This window comes from Ranitomeya variabilis, chromosome 1 (assembly GCF_051348905.1).
Source record: "Ranitomeya variabilis isolate aRanVar5 chromosome 1, aRanVar5.hap1, whole genome shotgun sequence".
Classification (NCBI taxonomy): Eukaryota; Metazoa; Chordata; class Amphibia; order Anura; family Dendrobatidae; genus Ranitomeya; species Ranitomeya variabilis.
In genome coordinates, this window is record NC_135232.1 from 770405162 (window position 1) to 770421738 (window position 16577).

The 16577-nt window shown below is 47.9% G+C and overlaps 48 pseudogenes; all 48 read left to right on the top strand.

Annotated features, from left to right (window-relative positions):
* The first annotated feature begins 31 nt into the window (after positions 1-31).
* LOC143798438 (5S ribosomal RNA) lies at positions 32-150 on the top strand (annotated as a pseudogene).
* Positions 151-400: 250 nt separating this feature from the next.
* LOC143798954 (5S ribosomal RNA) lies at positions 401-519 on the top strand (annotated as a pseudogene).
* A 77-nt stretch (positions 520-596) lies between these two features.
* On the top strand, positions 597-715 carry LOC143798439 (5S ribosomal RNA; annotated as a pseudogene).
* A 249-nt stretch (positions 716-964) lies between these two features.
* LOC143799086 (5S ribosomal RNA) lies at positions 965-1083 on the top strand (annotated as a pseudogene).
* Positions 1084-1160: 77 nt separating this feature from the next.
* Positions 1161-1279, top strand: LOC143799019 (5S ribosomal RNA; annotated as a pseudogene).
* Positions 1280-1536: 257 nt separating this feature from the next.
* Positions 1537-1655, top strand: LOC143798955 (5S ribosomal RNA; annotated as a pseudogene).
* A 77-nt stretch (positions 1656-1732) lies between these two features.
* On the top strand, positions 1733-1851 carry LOC143799031 (5S ribosomal RNA; annotated as a pseudogene).
* Positions 1852-2465: 614 nt separating this feature from the next.
* On the top strand, positions 2466-2584 carry LOC143798835 (5S ribosomal RNA; annotated as a pseudogene).
* Positions 2585-2843: 259 nt separating this feature from the next.
* LOC143799087 (5S ribosomal RNA) lies at positions 2844-2962 on the top strand (annotated as a pseudogene).
* A 77-nt stretch (positions 2963-3039) lies between these two features.
* Positions 3040-3158, top strand: LOC143798778 (5S ribosomal RNA; annotated as a pseudogene).
* Positions 3159-3405: 247 nt separating this feature from the next.
* Positions 3406-3524, top strand: LOC143798836 (5S ribosomal RNA; annotated as a pseudogene).
* A 443-nt stretch (positions 3525-3967) lies between these two features.
* LOC143799043 (5S ribosomal RNA) lies at positions 3968-4086 on the top strand (annotated as a pseudogene).
* Positions 4087-4333: 247 nt separating this feature from the next.
* On the top strand, positions 4334-4452 carry LOC143799088 (5S ribosomal RNA; annotated as a pseudogene).
* A 77-nt stretch (positions 4453-4529) lies between these two features.
* Positions 4530-4648, top strand: LOC143798038 (5S ribosomal RNA; annotated as a pseudogene).
* Positions 4649-5093: 445 nt separating this feature from the next.
* On the top strand, positions 5094-5212 carry LOC143799055 (5S ribosomal RNA; annotated as a pseudogene).
* A 253-nt stretch (positions 5213-5465) lies between these two features.
* LOC143799090 (5S ribosomal RNA) lies at positions 5466-5584 on the top strand (annotated as a pseudogene).
* A 77-nt stretch (positions 5585-5661) lies between these two features.
* On the top strand, positions 5662-5780 carry LOC143799066 (5S ribosomal RNA; annotated as a pseudogene).
* A 252-nt stretch (positions 5781-6032) lies between these two features.
* LOC143799091 (5S ribosomal RNA) lies at positions 6033-6151 on the top strand (annotated as a pseudogene).
* A 77-nt stretch (positions 6152-6228) lies between these two features.
* Positions 6229-6347, top strand: LOC143797973 (5S ribosomal RNA; annotated as a pseudogene).
* Positions 6348-6594: 247 nt separating this feature from the next.
* LOC143798956 (5S ribosomal RNA) lies at positions 6595-6713 on the top strand (annotated as a pseudogene).
* Positions 6714-6790: 77 nt separating this feature from the next.
* On the top strand, positions 6791-6909 carry LOC143799077 (5S ribosomal RNA; annotated as a pseudogene).
* Positions 6910-7156: 247 nt separating this feature from the next.
* LOC143799092 (5S ribosomal RNA) lies at positions 7157-7275 on the top strand (annotated as a pseudogene).
* Positions 7276-7352: 77 nt separating this feature from the next.
* Positions 7353-7471, top strand: LOC143799089 (5S ribosomal RNA; annotated as a pseudogene).
* Positions 7472-7723: 252 nt separating this feature from the next.
* Positions 7724-7842, top strand: LOC143799093 (5S ribosomal RNA; annotated as a pseudogene).
* A 77-nt stretch (positions 7843-7919) lies between these two features.
* Positions 7920-8038, top strand: LOC143799102 (5S ribosomal RNA; annotated as a pseudogene).
* Positions 8039-8289: 251 nt separating this feature from the next.
* LOC143798957 (5S ribosomal RNA) lies at positions 8290-8408 on the top strand (annotated as a pseudogene).
* Positions 8409-8485: 77 nt separating this feature from the next.
* On the top strand, positions 8486-8604 carry LOC143799113 (5S ribosomal RNA; annotated as a pseudogene).
* A 263-nt stretch (positions 8605-8867) lies between these two features.
* On the top strand, positions 8868-8986 carry LOC143799094 (5S ribosomal RNA; annotated as a pseudogene).
* Positions 8987-9063: 77 nt separating this feature from the next.
* LOC143799125 (5S ribosomal RNA) lies at positions 9064-9182 on the top strand (annotated as a pseudogene).
* Positions 9183-9624: 442 nt separating this feature from the next.
* Positions 9625-9743, top strand: LOC143799137 (5S ribosomal RNA; annotated as a pseudogene).
* Positions 9744-9989: 246 nt separating this feature from the next.
* Positions 9990-10108, top strand: LOC143798959 (5S ribosomal RNA; annotated as a pseudogene).
* Positions 10109-10185: 77 nt separating this feature from the next.
* On the top strand, positions 10186-10304 carry LOC143798593 (5S ribosomal RNA; annotated as a pseudogene).
* Positions 10305-10572: 268 nt separating this feature from the next.
* LOC143798960 (5S ribosomal RNA) lies at positions 10573-10691 on the top strand (annotated as a pseudogene).
* A 644-nt stretch (positions 10692-11335) lies between these two features.
* On the top strand, positions 11336-11454 carry LOC143798040 (5S ribosomal RNA; annotated as a pseudogene).
* A 444-nt stretch (positions 11455-11898) lies between these two features.
* Positions 11899-12017, top strand: LOC143799149 (5S ribosomal RNA; annotated as a pseudogene).
* Positions 12018-12268: 251 nt separating this feature from the next.
* On the top strand, positions 12269-12387 carry LOC143799096 (5S ribosomal RNA; annotated as a pseudogene).
* A 77-nt stretch (positions 12388-12464) lies between these two features.
* On the top strand, positions 12465-12583 carry LOC143799160 (5S ribosomal RNA; annotated as a pseudogene).
* Positions 12584-13023: 440 nt separating this feature from the next.
* Positions 13024-13142, top strand: LOC143799172 (5S ribosomal RNA; annotated as a pseudogene).
* Positions 13143-13399: 257 nt separating this feature from the next.
* Positions 13400-13518, top strand: LOC143798962 (5S ribosomal RNA; annotated as a pseudogene).
* Positions 13519-13595: 77 nt separating this feature from the next.
* LOC143800724 (5S ribosomal RNA) lies at positions 13596-13714 on the top strand (annotated as a pseudogene).
* A 245-nt stretch (positions 13715-13959) lies between these two features.
* On the top strand, positions 13960-14078 carry LOC143799097 (5S ribosomal RNA; annotated as a pseudogene).
* Positions 14079-14155: 77 nt separating this feature from the next.
* On the top strand, positions 14156-14274 carry LOC143799184 (5S ribosomal RNA; annotated as a pseudogene).
* Positions 14275-14528: 254 nt separating this feature from the next.
* Positions 14529-14647, top strand: LOC143798563 (5S ribosomal RNA; annotated as a pseudogene).
* Positions 14648-14724: 77 nt separating this feature from the next.
* LOC143799195 (5S ribosomal RNA) lies at positions 14725-14843 on the top strand (annotated as a pseudogene).
* A 249-nt stretch (positions 14844-15092) lies between these two features.
* LOC143799098 (5S ribosomal RNA) lies at positions 15093-15211 on the top strand (annotated as a pseudogene).
* A 77-nt stretch (positions 15212-15288) lies between these two features.
* On the top strand, positions 15289-15407 carry LOC143799207 (5S ribosomal RNA; annotated as a pseudogene).
* A 454-nt stretch (positions 15408-15861) lies between these two features.
* LOC143799220 (5S ribosomal RNA) lies at positions 15862-15980 on the top strand (annotated as a pseudogene).
* Positions 15981-16421: 441 nt separating this feature from the next.
* On the top strand, positions 16422-16540 carry LOC143799233 (5S ribosomal RNA; annotated as a pseudogene).
* The last annotated feature ends 37 nt before the right edge of the window (positions 16541-16577 follow it).

Here is a 16577-nt window from a genome sequence, read left to right on the forward strand (position 1 = left end):
TTGAAAAGACTAGCAGACGCGAAAGCAATCGGTCAATGGCCACACTAAGCTGAATGTCCCTGCCCTCGTCAGATCGCAAATGCTAAGCAGCTTGAGGCTAGGCAAGTACCAGCATGGGAGACTGGCTGGGAATCCCTGGTACCGTTGACTTGGTTTTTTCGTTTTGATCCAAGCTTTCCCTAACGATTGTATTCCTCTTGAAAAGAGCCGCACTGGTGTGAACAATTTGTCATTGGCCACTCTAAGCTGAATGTGCCAGCTCTGGTCAGATCGCAAATGCTAAGCAGCTTGAGGCTGGGCAAGTTTCTTTTTTTTTTTTTTTTTTGGGGGGGGGGTTTATCAAAGCTTTCCCTTACAATTTTATATCTCTTGAAAAGACCCGCTGTGGTGCTAGTTGTCCGTCAATGGCCACTCTAAGCTGAATGTGCCTGCCCTCGTCAGATCGCAAACGCTAAGCAGCTTGAGGCTGGGCAAGTACCGGCATGGGAGACTGGCTGGGAATCCCCGGTACCGTTGACTTGCTATTTTGTTTTTCTCAAAGCTTTCCCTTACGATTGTTTTCATCTTGAAAAGACTAGCAGACGCGAAAGCAATCGGTCAATGGCCACACTAAGCTGAATGTCCCTGCCCTCGTCAGATCGCAAATGCTAAGCAGCTTGAGGCTAGGCAAGTACCAGCATGGGAGACTGGCTGGGAATCCCTGGTACCGTTGACTTGGTTTTTTCGTTTTGATCCAAGCTTTCCCTAACGATTGTATTCCTCTTGAAAAGAGCCGCACTGGTGTGAACAATTTGTCATTGGCCACTCTAAGCTGAATGTGCCAGCTCTGGTCAGATCGCAAATGCTAAGCAGCTTGAGGCTGGGCAAGTTTCTTTTTTTTTTTTTTTTTGGGGGGGGGGTTTATCAAAGCTTTCCCTTACAATTTTATATCTCTTGAAAAGACCCGCTGTGGTGCTAGTTGTCCGTCAATGGCCACTCTAAGCTGAATGTGCCTGCCCTCGTCAGATCGCAAACGCTAAGCAGCTTGAGGCTGGGCAAGTACCGGCATGGGAGACTGGCTGGGAATCCCCGGTACCGTTGACTTGCTATTTTGTTTTTCTCAAAGCTTTCCCTTACGATTGTTTTCATCTTGAAAAGACTAGCAGACGCGAAAGCAATCGGTCAATGGCCACACTAAGCTGAATGTGCCTGCCCTCGTCAGATCGCAAATGCTAAGCAGCTTGAGGCTAGGCAAGTACCAGCATGGGAGACTGGCTGGGAATCCCTGGTACCGTTGACTTGGTTTTTTCGTTTTGATCCAAGCTTTCCCTGACGATTGTATTCCTCTTGAAAAGAGCCGCACTGGTTTGAACAATCTGTCATTGGCCACTCTAAGCTGAATGTGCCAGCTCTGGTCAGATCGCAAATGCTAAGCAGCTTGAGGCTGGGCAAGTTTCTTTTTTTTTTTTTTTTTTTTTTTTTGGGGGGGGGGTTTATCAAAGCTTTCCCTTACAATTTTATATCTCTTGAAAAGACCCGCTGTGGTGCTAGTTGTCCGTCAATGGCCACTCTAAGCTGAATGTGCCTGCCCTCGTCAGATCGCAAACGCTAAGCAGCTTGAGGCTGGGCAAGTACCGGCATGGGAGACTGGCTGGGAATCCCCGGTACCGTTGACTTGCTATTTTGTTTTTCTCAAAGCTTTCCCTTACGATTGTTTTCATCTTGAAAAGACTAGCAGACGCGAAAGCAATCAGTCAATGGCCACACTAAGCTGAATGTGCCTGCCCTCGTCAGATCGCAAATGCTAAGCAGCTTGAGGCTAGGCAAGTACCAGCATGGGAGACTGGCTGGGAATCCCTGGTACCGTTGACTTGGTTTTTTCGTTTTGATCCAAGCTTTCCCTGACGATTGTATTCCTCTTGAAAAGAGCCGCACTGGTGTGAACAATCTGTCATTGGCCACTCTAAGCTGAATGTGCCAGCTCTGGTTAGATCGCAAATGCTAAGCAGCTTGAGGCTGGGCAAGTTTCTTTTTTTTTTTTTTGGGGGGGGGGGTTTATCAAAGCTTTCCCTTACAATTTTATATCTCTTGAAAAGACCCGCTGTGGTGCTAGTTGTCCGTCAATGGCCACTCTAAGCTGAATGTGCCTGCCCTCGTCAGATCGCAAACGCTAAGCAACTTGAGGCTGGGCAAGTACCGGCGTGGGAGACTGGCTGGGAATCCCTGGTACCGTTGACTTGGTTTTTTCGTTTTGATCCAAGCTTTCCCTGACGATTGTATTCCTCTTGAAAAGAGCCGCACTGGTGTGAACAATCTGTCATTGGCCAGTCTAAGCTGAATGTGCCAGCTCTGGTTAGATCGCAAATGCTAAGCAGCTTGAGGCTGGGCAAGTTTCTTTTTTTTTTTTTTGGGGGGGGGGGGTTTATCAAAGCTTTCCCTTACAATTTTATATCTCTTGAAAAGACCCGCTGTGGTGCTAGTTGTCCGTCAATGGCCACTCTAAGCTGAATGTGCCTGCCCTCGTCAGATCGCAAACGCTAAGCAGCTTGAGGCTGGGCAAGTACCGGCGTGGGAGACTGGCTGGGAATCCCTGGTACCGTTGACTTGGTTTTTTCGTTTTGATCCAAGCTTTCCCTGACGATTGTATTCCTCTTGAAAAGAGCCGCACTGGTGTGAACAATCTGTCATTGGCCACTCTAAGCTGAATGTGCCAGCTCTGGTCAGATCGCAAATGCTAAGCAGCTTGAGGCTGGGCAAGTTTCTTTTTTTTTTTTTTTTTTTTTTTTTGGGGGGGGGGGGTTTATCAAAGCTTTCCCTTACAATTTTATATCTCTTGAAAAGACCCGCTGTGGTGCTAGTTGTCCGTCAATGGCCACTCTAAGCTGAATGTGCCTGCCCTCGTCAGATCGCAAACGCTAAGCAGCTTGAGGCTGGGCAAGTACCGGCATGGGAGACTGGCTGGGAATCCCCGGTACCGTTGACTTGCTATTTTGTTTTTCTCAAAGCTTTCCCTTACGATTGTTTTCATCTTGAAAAGACTAGCAGACGCGAAAGCAATCAGTCAATGGCCACACTAAGCTGAATGTGCCTGCCCTCGTCAGATCGCAAATGCTAAGCAGCTTGAGGCTAGGCAAGTACCAGCATGGGAGACTGGCTGAGAATCCCTGGTACCGTTGACTTGGTTTTTTCGTTTTGATCCAAGCTTTCCCTGACGATTGTATTCCTCTTGAAAAGAGCCGCACTGGTGTGAACAATCTGTCATTGGCCACTCTAAGCTGAATGTGCCAGCTCTGGTTAGATCGCAAATGCTAAGCAGCTTGAGGCTGGGCAAGTTTCTTTTTTTTTTTTTTTGGGGGGGGGGTTTATCAAAGCTTTCCCTTACAATTTTATATCTCTTGAAAAGACCCGCTGTGGTGCTAGTTGTCCGTCAATGGCCACTCTAAGCTGAATGTGCCTGCCCTCGTCAGATCGCAAACGCTAAGCAGCTTGAGGCTGGGCAAGTACCGGCGTGGGAGACTGGCTGGGAATCCCTGGTACCGTTGACTTGGTTTTTTCGTTTTGATCCAAGCTTTCCCTGACGATTGTATTCCTCTTGAAAAGAGCCGCACTGGTGTGAACAATCTGTCATTGGCCAGTCTAAGCTGAATGTGCCAGCTCTGGTTAGATCGCAAATGCTAAGCAGCTTGAGGCTGGGCAAGTTTCTTTTTTTTTTTTTTGGGGGGGGGGGTTTATCAAAGCTTTCCCTTACAATTTTATATCTCTTGAAAAGACCCGCTGTGGTGCTAGTTGTCCGTCAATGGCCACTCTAAGCTGAATGTGCCTGCCCTCGTCAGATCGCAAACGCTAAGCAGCTTGAGGCTGGGCAAGTACCGGCGTGGGAGACTGGCTGGAAATCCCCGGTACCGTTGACTTGCTATTTTGTTTTTCTCAAAGCTTTCCCTTACGATTGTTTTCATCTTGAAAAGACTAGCAGACGCGAAAGCAATTGGTCAATGGCCACACTAAGCTGAATGTGCCTGCCCTCGTCAGATCGCAAATGCTAAGCAGCTTGAGGCTAGGCAAGTACCAGCATGGGAGACTGGCTGGGAATCCCTGGTACCGTTGACTTGGTTTTTTCGTTTTGATCCAAGCTTTCCCTGACGATTGTATTCCTCTTGAAAAGAGCCGCACTGGTGTGAACAATCTGTCATTGGCCACTCTAAGCTGAATGTGCCAGCTCTGGTTAGATCGCAAATGCTAAGCAGCTTGAGGCTGGGCAAGTTTCTTTTTTTTTTTTGGGGGGGGGGGGGTTTATCAAAGCTTTCCCTTACAATTTTATATCTCTTGAAAAGACCCGCTGTGGTGCTAGTTGTCCGTCAATGGCCACTCTAAGCTGAATGTGCCTGCCCTCGTCAGATCGCAAACGCTAAGCAGCTTGAGGCTGGGCAAGTACCGGCATGGGAGACTGGCTGGGAATCCCCGGTACCGTTGACTTGCTATTTTTTTTTTCTCAAAGCTTTCCCTTACGATTGTTTTCATCTTGAAAAGACTAGCAGACGCAAAATCAATCGGTCAATGGCCACACTAAGCTGAATGTGCCTGCCCTCGTCAGATCGCAAATGCTAAGCAGCTTGGGGCTAGGCAAGTACCAGCATGGGAGACTGGCTGGGAATCCCTGGTACCGTTGACTTGGTTTTTTCGTTTTGATCCAAGCTTTCCCTAACGATTGTATTCCTCTTGAAAAGAGCCGCACTGGTGTGAACAATTTGTCATTGGCCACTCTAAGCTGAATGTGCCAGCTCTGGTCAGATCGCAAATGCTAAGCAGCTTGAGGCTGGGCAAGTTTCTTTTTTTTTTTTTTTTGGGGGGGGGGGTTTATCAAAGCTTTCCCTTACAATTTTATATCTCTTGAAAAGACCCGCTGTGGTGCTAGTTGTCCGTCAATGGCCACTCTAAGCTGAATGTGCCTGCCCTCGTCAGATCGCAAATGCTAAGCAGCTTGAGGTTGGGCAAGTACCGGCATGGGAGACTGGCTGGGAATCCCCGATACCGTTGACTTGCTATTTTTTTTTTCTCAAAGCTTTCCCTTACGATTGTTTTCATCTTGAAAAGACTAGCAGACGCGAAAGCAATCGGTCAATGGCCACACTAAGCTGAATGTGCCTGCCCTCGTCAGATCGCAAATGCTAAGCAGCTTGAGGCTAGGCAAGTACCAGCATGGGAGACTGGCTGGGAATCCCTGGTACCGTTGACTTGGTTTTTTCGTTTTGATCCAAGCTTTCCCTGACGATTGTATTCCTCTTGAAAAGAGCCGCACTGGTTTGAACAATCTGTCATTGGCCACTCTAAGCTGAATGTGCCAGCTCTGGTCAGATCGCAAATGCTAAGCAGCTTGAGGCTGGGCAAGTTTCTTTTTTTTTTTTTTTTTTTGGGGGGGGGGGGTTTATCAAAGCTTTCCCTTACAATTTTATATCTCTTGAAAAGACCCGCTGTGGTGCTAGTTGTCCGTCAATGGCCACTCTAAGCTGAATGTGCCTGCCCTCGTCAGATCGCAAACGCTAAGCAGCTTGAGGCTGGGCAAGTACCGGCATGGGAGACTGGCTGGGAATCCCCGGTACCGTTGACTTGCTATTTTGTTTTTCTCAAAGCTTTCCCTTACGATTGTTTTCATCTTGAAAAGACTAGCAGACGCGAAAGCAATCGGTCAATGGCCACACTAAGCTGAATGTGCCTGCCCTCGTCAGATCGCAAATGCTAAGCAGCTTGAGGCTAGGCAAGTACCAGCATGGGAGACTGGCTGGGAATCCCTGGTACCGTTGACTTGGTTTTTTCGTTTTGATCCAAGCTTTCCCTGACGATTGTATTCCTCTTGAAAAGAGCCGCACTGGTTTGAACAATCTGTCATTGGCCACTCTAAGCTGAATGTGCCAGCTCTGGTCAGATCGCAAATGCTAAGCAGCTTGAGGCTTGGCAAGTTTCTTTTTTTTTTTTTTTTGGGGGGGGGGGGGGTTTATCAAAGCTTTCCCTTACAATTTTATATCTCTTGAAAAGACCCGCTGTGGTGCTAGTTGTCCGTCAATGGCCACTCTAAGCTGAATGTGCCTGCCCTCGTCAGATCGCAAACGCTAAGCAGCTTGAGGCTGGGCAAGTACCGGCATGGGAGACTGGCTGGGAATCCCCGGTACCGTTGACTTGCTATTTTGTTTTTCTCAAAGCTTTCCCTTACGATTGTTTTCATCTTGAAAAGACTAGCAGACGCGAAAGCAATCGGTCAATGGCCACACTAAGCTGAATGTGCCTGCCCTCGTCAGATCGCAAATGCTAAGCAGCTTGAGGCTAGGCAAGTACCAGCATGGGAGACTGGGTGGGAATCCCTGGTACCGTTGACTTGGTTTTTTCGTTTTGATCCAAGCTTTCCCTGACGATTGTTTTCCTCTTGAAAAGAGCCGCACTGGTGTGAACAATCTGTCATTGGCCACTCTAAGCTGAATGTGCCAGCTCTGGTTAGATCGCAAATGCTAAGCAGCTTGAGGCTGGGCAAGTTTCTTTTTTTTTTTTTTGGGGGGGGGGGTTTATCAAAGCTTTCCCTTACAATTTTATATCTCTTGAAAAGACCCGCTGTGGTGCTAGTTGTCCGTCAATGGCCACTCTAAGCTGAATGTGCCTGCCCTCGTCAGATCGCAAACGCTAAGCAGCTTGAGGCTGGGCAAGTACCGGCATGGGAGACTGGCTGGGAATCCCCGGTACCGTTGACTTGCTATTTTGTTTTTCTCAAAGCTTTCCCTTACGATTGTTTTCATCTTGAAAAGACTAGCAGACGCGAAAGCAATCGGTCAATGGCCACACTAAGCTGAATGTGCCTGCCCTCGTCAGATCGCAAATGCTAAGCAGCTTGAGGCTAGGCAAGTACCAGCATGGGAGACTGGCTGGGAATCCCTGGTACCGTTGACTTGGTTTTTTCGTTTTGATCCAAGCTTTCCCTGACGATTGTATTCCTCTTGAAAAGAGCCGCACTGGTGTGAACAATCTGTCATTGGCCACTCTAAGCTGAATGTGCCAGCTCTGGTTAGATCGCAAATGCTAAGCAGCTTGAGGCTGGGCAAGTTTCTTTTTTTTTTTTTTGGGGGGGGGGGTTTATCAAAGCTTTCCCTTACAATTTTATATCTCTTGAAAAGACCCGCTGTGGTGCTAGTTGTCCGTCAATGGCCACTCTAAGCTGAATGTGCCTGCCCTCGTCAGATCGCAAACGCTAAGCAGCTTGAGGCTGGGCAAGTACCGGCATGGGAGACTGGCTGGGAATCCCCGGTACCGTTGACTTGCTATTTTGTTTTTCTCAAAGCTTTCCCTTACGATTGTTTTCATCTTGAAAAGACTAGCAGACGCGAAAGCAATCGGTCAATGGCCACACTAAGCTGAATGTGCCTGCCCTCGTCAGATCGCAAATGCTAAGCAGCTTGAGGCTAGGCAAGTACCAGCATGGGAGACTGGCTGGGAATCCCTGGTACCGTTGACTTGGTTTTTTCGTTTTGATCCAAGCTTTCCCTGACGATTGTATTCCTCTTGAAAAGAGCCGCACTGGTGTGAACAATCTGTCATTGGCCACTCTAAGCTGAATGTGCCAGCTCTGGTTAGATCGCAAATGCTAAGCAGCTTGAGGCTGGGCAAGTTTCTTTTTTTTTTTTTTTTTTTTGGGGGGGGGGTTTATCAAAGCTTTCCCTTACAATTTTATATCTCTTGAAAAGACCCGCTGTGGTGCTAGTTGTCCGTCAATGGCCACTCTAAGCTGAATGTGCCTGCCCTCGTCAGATCGCAAACGCTAAGCAGCTTGAGGCTGGGCAAGTACCGGCATGGGAGACTGGCTGGGAATCCCCGGTACCGTTGACTTGCTATTTTTTTTTTCTCAAAGCTTTCCCTTACGACTGTTTTCATCTTGAAAAGACTAGCAGACGCGAAAGCAATCGGTCAATGGCCACACTAAGCTGAATGTGCCTGCCCTCGTCAGATCGCAAATGCTAAGCAGCTTGAGGCTAGGCAAGTACCAGCATGGGAGACTGGCTGGGAATCCCTGGTACCGTTGACTTGGTTTTTTCGTTTTGATCCAAGCTTTCCCTGACGATTGTATTCCTCTTGAAAAGAGCCGCACTGGTTTGAACAATCTGTCATTGGCCTCTCTAAGCTGAATGTGCCAGCTCTGGTCAGATCGCAAATGCTAAGCAGCTTGAGGCTGGGCAAGTTTCTTTTTTTTTTTTTTTTTTTGGGGGGGGGGTTTATCAAAGCTTTCCCTTACAATTTTATATCTCTTGAAAAGACCCGCTGTGGTGCTAGTTGTCCGTCAATGGCCACTCTAAGCTGAATGTGCCTGCCCTCGTCAGATCGCAAACGCTAAGCAGCTTGAGGCTGGGCAAGTACCGGCATGGGAGACTGGCTGGGAATCCCCGGTACCGTTGACTTGCTATTTTGTTTTTCTCAAAGCTTTCCCTTACGATTGTTTTCATCTTGAAAAGACTAGCAGACGCGAAAGCAATCGGTCAATGGCCACACTAAGCTGAATGTGCCTGCCCTCGTCAGATCGCAAATGCTAAGCAGCTTGAGGCTAGGCAAGTACCAGCATGGGAGACTGGCTGGGAATCCCTGGTACCGTTGACTTGGTTTTTTCGTTTTGATCCAAGCTTTCCCTGACGATTGTATTCCTCTTGAAAAGAGCCGCACTGGTTTGAACAATCTGTCATTGGCCACTCTAAGCTGAATGTGCCAGCTCTGGTCAGATCGCAAATGCTAAGCAGCTTGAGGCTGGGCAAGTTTCTTTTTTTTTTTTTTTTTTTTTTTTTTTTGGGGGGGGGGGGGTTTATCAAAGCTTTCCCTTACAATTTTATATCTCTTGAAAAGACCCGCTGTGGTGCTAGTTGTCCGTCAATGGCCACTCTAAGCTGAATGTGCCTGCCCTCGTCAGATCGCAAACGCTAAGCAGCTTGAGGCTGGGCAAGTACCGGCATGGGAGACTGGCTGGGAATCCCCGGTACCGTTGACTTGCTATTTTGTTTTTCTCAAAGCTTTCCCTTACGATTGTTTTCATCTTGAAAAGACTAGCAGACGCGAAAGCAATCGGTCAATGGCCACACTAAGCTGAATGTGCCTGCCCTCGTCAGATCGCAAATGCTAAGCAGCTTGAGGCTAGGCAAGTACCAGCATGGGAGACTGGCTGGGAATCCCTGGTACCGTTGACTTGGTTTTTTCGTTTTGATCCAAGCTTTCCCTGACGATTGTATTCCTCTTGAAAAGAGCCGCACTGGTGTGAACAATCTGTCATTGGCCACTCTAAGCTGAATGTGCCAGCTCTGGTTAGATCGCAAATGCTAAGCAGCTTGAGGCTGGGCAGGTTTCTTTTTTTTTTTTGGGGGGGGGGGGTTTATCAAAGCTTTCCCTTACAATTTTATATCTCTTGAAAAGACCCGCTGTGGTGCTAGTTGTCCGTCAATGGCCACTCTAAGCTGAATGTGCCTGCCCTCGTCAGATCGCAAACGCTAAGCAGCTTGAGGCTGGGCAAGTACCGGCATGGGAGACTGGCTGGGAATCCCCGGTACCGTTGATTTGCTATTTTGTTTTTCTCAAAGCTTTCCCTTACGATTGTTTTCATCTTGAAAAGACTAGCAGACGCGAAAGCAATCAGTCAATGGCCACACTAAGCTGAATGTGCCTGCCCTCGTCAGATCGCAAATGCTAAGCAGCTTGAGGCTAGGCAAGTACCAGCATGGGAGACTGGCTGGGAATCCCTGGTACCGTTGACTTGGTTTTTTCGTTTTGATCCAAGCTTTCCCTGACGATTGTATTCCTCTTGAAAAGAGCCGCACTGGTGTGAACAATCTGTCATTGGCCACTCTAAGCTGAATGTGCCAGCTCTGGTTAGATCGCAAATGCTAAGCAGCTTGAGGCTGGGCAAGTTTCTTTTTTTTTTTTTGGTAGGGGGGGTTTATCAAAGCTTTCCCTTACAATTTTATATCTCTTGAAAAGACCCGCTGTGGTGCTAGTTGTCCGTCAATGGCCACTCTAAGCTGAATGTGCCTGCCCTCGTCAGATCGCAAACGCTAAGCAGCTTGAGGCTGGGCAAGTACCGGCATGGGAGACTGGCTGGGAATCCCCGGTACCGTTGACTTGCTATTTTTTTTTTCTCAAAGCTTTCCCTTACGATTGTTTTCATCTTGAAAAGACTAGCAGACGCGAAAGCAATCGGTCAATGGCCACACTAAGCTGAATGTGCCTGCCCTCGTCAGATCGCAAATGCTAAGCAGCTTGAGGCTAGGCAAGTACCAGCATGGGAGACTGGCTGGGAATCCTTGGTACCGTTGACTTGGTTTTTTCGTTTTGATCCAAGCTTTCCCTGACGATTGTATTCCTCTTGAAAAGAGCCGCACTGGTTTGAACAATCTGTCATTGGCCACTCTAAGCTGAATGTGCCAGCTCTGGTCAGATCGCAAATGCTAAGCAGCTTGAGGCTGGGCAAGTTTCTTTTTTTTTTTTTTTTTTTTTTTTTTTTTTGGGGGGGGGGGGGGGGTTTATCAAAGCTTTCCCTTACAATTTTATATCTCTTGAAAAGACCCGCTGTGGTGCTAGCTGTCCGTCAATGGCCACTCTAAGCTGAATGTGCCTGCCCTCGTCAGATCGCAAACGCTAAGCAGCTTGAGGCTGGGCAAGTACCGGCATGGGAGACTGGCTGGGAATCCCCGGTACCGTTGACTTGCTATTTTTTTTTTCTCAAAGCTTTCCCTTACGATTGTTTTCATCTTGAAAAGACTAGCAGACGCGAAAGCAATCGGTCAATGGCCACACTAAGCTGAATGTGCCTTCCCTCGTCAGATCGCAAATGCTAAGCAGCTTGAGGCTAGGCAAGTACCAGCATGGGAGACTGGCTGGGAATCCCTGGTACCGTTGACTTGGTTTTTTCGTTTTGATCCAAGCTTTCCCTGACGATTGTATTCCTCTTGAAAAGAGCCGCACTGGTTTGAACAATCTGTCATTGGCCACTCTAAGCTGAATGTGCCAGCTCTGGTCAGATCGCAAATGCTAAGCAGCTTGAGGCTGGGCAAGTTTTTTTTTTTTTTTTTTTTTTTTGGGGGGGGGGTTTATCAAAGCTTTCCCTTACAATTTTATATCTCTTGAAAAGACCCGCTGTGGTGCTAGTTGTCCGTCAATGGCCACTCTAAGCTGAATGTGCCTGCCCTTGTCAGATCGCAAACGCTAAGCAGCTTGAGGCTGGGCAAGTACCGGCATGGGAGACTGGCTGGGAATCCCCGGTACCGTTGACTTGCTATTTTGTTTTTCTCAAAGCTTTCCCTTACGATTGTTTTCATCTTGAAAAGACTAGCAGACGCGAAAGCAATCGGTCAATGGCCACACTAAGCTGAATGTGCCTGCCCTCGTCAGATCGCAAATGCTAAGCAGCTTGGGGCTAGGCAAGTACCAGCATGGGAGACTGGCTGGGAATCCCTGGTACCGTTGACTTGGTTTTTTCGTTTTGATCCAAGCTTTCCCTAACGATTGTATTCCTCTTGAAAAGAGCCGCACTGGTGTGAACAATTTGTCATTGGCCACTCTAAGCTGAATGTGCCAGCTCTGGTCAGATTGCAAATGCTAAGCAGCTTGAGGCTGGGCAAGTTTCTTTTTTTTTTTTTGGGGGGGGGGGGGTTTATCAAAGCTTTCCCTTACAATTTTATATCTCTTGAAAAGACCCGCTGTGGTGCTAGTTGTCCGTCAATGGCCACTCTAAGCTGAATGTGCCTGCCCTCGTCAGATCGCAAATGCTAAGCAGCTTGAGGTTGGGCAAGTACCGGCATGGGAGACTGGCTGGGAATCCCCGATACCGTTGACTTGCTATTTTTTTTTTCTCAAAGCTTTCCCTTACGATTGTTTTCATCTTGAAAAGACTAGCAGACGCGAAAGCAATCGGTCAATGGCCACACTAAGCTGAATGTGCCTGCCCTCGTCAGATCGCAAATGCTAAGCAGCTTGAGGCTAGGCAAGTACCAGCATGGGAGACTGGCTGGGAATCCCTGGTACCGTTGACTTGGTTTTTTCGTTTTGATCCAAGCTTTCCCTGACGATTGTATTCCTCTTGAAAAGAGCCGCACTGGTTTGAACAATCTGTCATTGGCCACTCTAAGCTGAATGTGCCAGCTCTGGTCAGATCGCAAATGCTAAGCAGCTTGAGGCTGGGCAAGTTTCTTTTTTTTTTTTTTTTTGGGGGGGGGGGGTTTATCAAAGCTTTCCCTTACAATTTTATATCTCTTGAAAAGACCCGCTGTGGTGCTAGTTGTCCGTCAATGGCCACTCTAAGCTGAATGTGCCTGCCCTCGTCAGATCGCAAACGCTAAGCAGCTTGAGGCTGGGCAAGTACCGGCATGGGAGACTGGCTGGGAATCCCCGGTACCGTTGACTTGCTATTTTGTTTTTCTCAAAGCTTTCCCTTACGATTGTTTTCATCTTGAAAAGACTAGCAGACGCGAAAGCAATCGGTCAATGGCCACACTAAGCTGAATGTGCCTGCCCTCGTCAGATCGCAAATGCTAAGCAGCTTGAGGCTAGGCAAGTACCAGCATGGGAGACTGGCTGGGAATCCCTGGTACCGTTGACTTGGTTTTTTCGTTTTGATCCAAGCTTTCCCTGACGATTGTATTCCTCTTGAAAAGAGCCGCACTGGTGTGAACAATCTGTCATTGGCCACTCTAAGCTGAATGTGCCAGCTCTGGTTAGATCGCAAATGCTAAGCAGCTTGAGGCTGGGCAAGTTTCTTTTTTTTTTTTGGGGGGGGGGTTTATCAAAGCTTTCCCTTACAATTTTATATCTCTTGAAAAGACCCGCTGTGGTGCTAGTTGTCCGTCAATGGCCACTCTAAGCTGAATGTGCCTGCCCTCGTCAAATCGCAAACGCTAAGCAGCTTGAGGCTGGGCAAGTACCGGCATGGGAGACTGGCTGGGAATCCCCGGTACCGTTGACTTGCTATTTTGTTTTTCTCAAAGCTTTCCCTTACGATTGTTTTCATCTTGAAAAGACTAGCAGACGCGAAAGCAATCGGTCAATGGCCACACTAAGCTGAATGTGCCTGCCCTCGTCAGATCGCAAATGCTAAGCAGCTTGAGGCTAGGCAAGTACCAGCATGGGAGACTGGCTGGGAATCCCTGGTACCGTTGACTTGGTTTTTTCGTTTTGATCCAAGCTTTCCCTGACGATTGTATTCCTCTTGAAAAGAGCCGCACTGGTTTGAACAATCTGTCATTGGCCACTCTAAGCTGAATGTGCCAGCTCTGGTCAGATCGCAAATGCTAAGCAGCTTGAGGCTGGGCAAGTTTCTTTTTTTTTTTTTTTTTTTTTTTTTGGGGGGGGGGTTTATCAAAGCTTTCCCTTACAATTTTATATCTCTTGAAAAGACCCGCTGTGGTGCTAGTTGTCCGTCAATGGCCACTCTAAGCTGAATGTGCCTGCCCTCGTCAGATCGCAAACGCTAAGCAGCTTGAGGCTGGGCAAGTACCGGCATGGGAGACTGGCTGGGAATCCCCGGTACCGTTGACTTGCTATTTTGTTTTCCTCAAAGCTTTCCCTTACGATTGTTTTCATCTTGAAAAGACTAGCAGAGGCGAAAGCAATCGGTCAATGGCCACACTAAGCTGAATGTGCCTGCCCTCGTCAGATGGCAAATGCTAAGCAGCTTGAGGCTAGGCAAGTACCAGCATGGGAGACTGGCTGGGAATCCCTGGTACCGTTGACTTGGTTTTTTCGTTTTGATCCAAGCTTTCCCTGACGATTGTATTCCTCTTGAAAAGAGCCGCACTGGTGTGAACAATCTGTCATTGGCCACTCTAAGCTGAATGTGCCAGCTCTGGTTAGATCGCAAATGCTAAGCAGCTTGAGGCTGGGCAAGTTTCTTTTTTTTTTTTGGGGGGGGGGGTTTATCAAAGCTCTCCCTTACAATTTTATATCTCTTGAAAAGACCCGCTGTGGTGCTAGTTGTCCGTCAATGGCCACTCTAAGCTGAATGTGCCTGCCCTCGTCAGATCGCAAACGCTAAGCAGCTTGAGGCTGGGCAAGTACCGGCATGGGAGACTGGCTGGGAATCCCCGGTACCGTTGACTTGCAATTTTTTTTTTCTCAAAGCTTTCCCTTACGATTGTTTTCATCTTGAAAAGACTAGCAGACGCGAAAGCAATCGGTCAATGGCCACACTAAGCTGAATGTGCCTGCCCTCGTCAGATCGCAAATGCTAAGCAGCTTGAGGCTAGGCAAGTACCAGCATGGGAGACTGGCTGGGAATCCCTGGTACCGTTGACTTGGTTTTTTCGTTTTGATCCAAGCTTTCCCTGACGATTGTATTCCTCTTGAAAAGAGCCGCACTGGTTTGAACAATCTGTCATTGGCCACTCTAAGCTGAATGTGCCAGCTCTGGTCAGATCGCAAATGCTAAGCAGCTTGAGGCTGGGCAAGTTTCTTTTTTTTTTTTTTTTTTTTTTTGGGGGGGGGTTTATCAAAGCTTTCCCTTACAATTTTATATCTCTTGAAAAGACCCGCTGTGGTGCTAGTTGTCCGTCAATGGCCACTCTAAGCTGAATGTGCCTGCCCTCATCAGATCGCAAACGCTAAGCAGCTTGAGGCTGGGCAAGTACCGGCATGGGAGACTGGCTGGGAATCCCCGGTACCGTTGACTTGCTATTTTGTTTTTCTCAAAGCTTTCCCTTACGATTGTTTTCATCTTGAAAAGACTAGCAGACGCGAAAGCAATCGGTCAATGGCCACACTAAGCTGAATGTGCCTGCCCTCGTCAGATCGCAAATGCTAAGCAGCTTGAGGCTAGGCAAGTACCAGCATGGGAGACTGGCTGGGAATCCCTGGTACCGTTGACTTGGTTTTTTCGTTTTGATCCAAGCTTTCCCTGACGATTGTATTCCTCTTGAAAAGAGCCGCACTGGTGTGAACAATCTGTCATTGGCCACTCTAAGCTGAATGTGCCAGCTCTGGTTAGATCGCAAATGCTAAGCAGCTTGAGGCTGGGCAAGTTTCTTTTTTTTTTTTTTTGGGGGGGGGGGGTTTATCAAAGCTTTCCCTTACAATTTTATATCTCTTGAAAAGACCCGCTGTGGTGCTAGTTGTCCGTCAATGGCCACTCTAAGCTGAATGTGCCTGCCCTCGTCAGATCGCAAACGCTAAGCAGCTTGAGGCTGGGCAAGTACCGGCATGGGAGACTGGCTGGGAATCCCCGGTACCGTTGACTTGCTATTTTTTTTTTCTCAAAGCTTTCCCTTACGATTGTTTTCATCTTGAAAAGACTAGCAGACGCGAAAGCAATCGGTCAATGGCCACACTAAGCTGAATGTGCCTGCCCTCGTCAGATCGCAAATGCTAAGCAGCTTGAGGCTAGGCAAGTACCAGCATGGGAGACTGGCTGGGAATCCCTGGTACCGTTGACTTGGTTTTTTCGTTTTGATCCAAGCTTTCCCTGACGATTGTATTCCTCTTGAAAAGAGCCGCACTGGTTTGAACAATCTGTCATTGGCCACTCTAAGCTGAATGTGCCAGCTCTGGTCAGATCGCAAATGCTAAGCAGCTTGAGGCTGGGCAAGTTTCTTTTTTTTTTTTTTTTTTTTTTTTTTGGGGGGGGGGTTTATCAAAGCTTTCCCTTACAATTTTATATCTCTTGAAAAGACCCGCTGTGGTGCTAGTTGTCCGTCAATGGCCACTCTAAGCTGAATGTGCCTGCCCTCGTCAAATCGCAAACGCTAAGCAGCTTGAGGCTGGGCAAGTACCGGCATGGGAGACTGGCTGGGAATCCCCGGTACCGTTGACTTGCTATTTTGTTTTTCTCAAAGCTTTCCCTTACGATTGTTTTCATCTTGAAAAGACTAGCAGACGCGAAAGCAATCGGTCAATGGCCACACTAAGCTGAATGTGCCTGCCCTCGTCAGATCGCAAATGCTAAGCAGCTTGAGGCTAGGCAAGTACCAGCATGGGAGACTGGCTGGGAATCCCTGGTACCGTTGACTTGGTTTTTTATTTTGATCCAAGCTCTCCCTGACGATTGTATTCCTCTTGAAAAGAGCCGCACTGGTGTGAACAATTTGTCATTGGCCACTCTAAGCTGAATGTGCCAGCTCTGGTCAGATTGCAAATGCTAAGCAGCTTGAGGCTGGGCAAGTTTCTTTTTTTTTTTTTGGGGGGGGGGGTTTATCAAAGCTTTCCCTTACAATTTTATATCTCTTGAAAAGACCCGCTGTGGTGCTAGTTGTCCGTCAATGGCCACTCTAAGCTGAATGTGCCTGCCCTCGTCAGATCGCAAATGCAAAGCAGCTTGAGGTTGGGCAAGTACCGGCATGGGAGACTGGCTGGGAATCCCCGATACCGTTGACTTGCTATTTTTTTTTTCTCAAAGCTTTCCCTTACGATTGTTTTCATCTTGAAAAGACTAGCAGACGCGAAAGCAATCGGTCAATGGCCACACTAAGCTGAATGTGCCTGCCCTCGTCAGATCGCAAATGCTAAGCAGCTTGAGGCTAGGCAAGTACCAGCATGGGAGACTGGCTGGGAATCCCTGGTACCGTTGACTTGGTTTTTTCGTTTTGATCCAAGCTTTCCCTGACGAT